We start from the raw sequence: 751 nt of genomic DNA on the forward strand, positions 1-751 counted from the left end.
TGGGATGTGGGGAGAGAGCGGGATGTGAGGGAGAGAGTGGGGCAAGTGTGGAGTGTCAGGCAGAGAGCGGGATGTGAGGGAGAGAGTGGGATGTGGGGGAGAGAGTGGGGCAAGGGCGGAGTGTCAGGGAGAGAGTGGGATGTGGGGAGAGCGTGGGGCAAGGGCGGAGTGTCAGGGAGAGAGTGGGATGTGGGGAGAGCGTGGGGCAAGGGCGGAGTGTCAGGGAGAGAGTGGGATGTGGGGGAGAGAGTGGGGCAAGGGTGGAGTGTCAGGCAGAGAGCGGGATGTGAGGGAGAGAGTGGGATGTTGGGGAGAGAGTGGGGCAAGGGCGGAGTGTCAGGGAGAGAGTGGGATGTGGGGAGAGCGTGGGGCAAGGGCGGAGTGTCAGGGAGAGAGTGGGATGTGGGGAGAGAGCGGGATGTGAGGGAGAGATTGGGGAGCGAGTGGGGTGTGAGGGAGAGATTGGCGCAAGGGCGGGAAGTGAGGGAGACAGTCGGGAGAGAGCGGAGTGTCAGTGAGAGAGCGGGATGTGAGGGAGACAGTCGGGAAGGAGCGGAGTGTCAGGGAGAGAGCAGGATGTGACGGAGAGAGCGGCGAAAGAATGGGGTGTGAGGGAGAGATTGGGGAGCGAGTGGGGTGTGAGGGAGAGATTGGCGCAAGGGCGGGAAGTGAGGGAGACAGTCGGGAGAGAGCGGAGTGTCAGTGAGAGAGCGGGATGTGAGGGAGACAGTCGGGAAGGGGCGGAGTGTCA

The sequence above is a fragment of the Heterodontus francisci genome, unplaced genomic scaffold (assembly GCF_036365525.1).
Source record: "Heterodontus francisci isolate sHetFra1 unplaced genomic scaffold, sHetFra1.hap1 HAP1_SCAFFOLD_276, whole genome shotgun sequence".
Lineage (NCBI taxonomy): Eukaryota > Metazoa > Chordata > Chondrichthyes > Heterodontiformes > Heterodontidae > Heterodontus > Heterodontus francisci.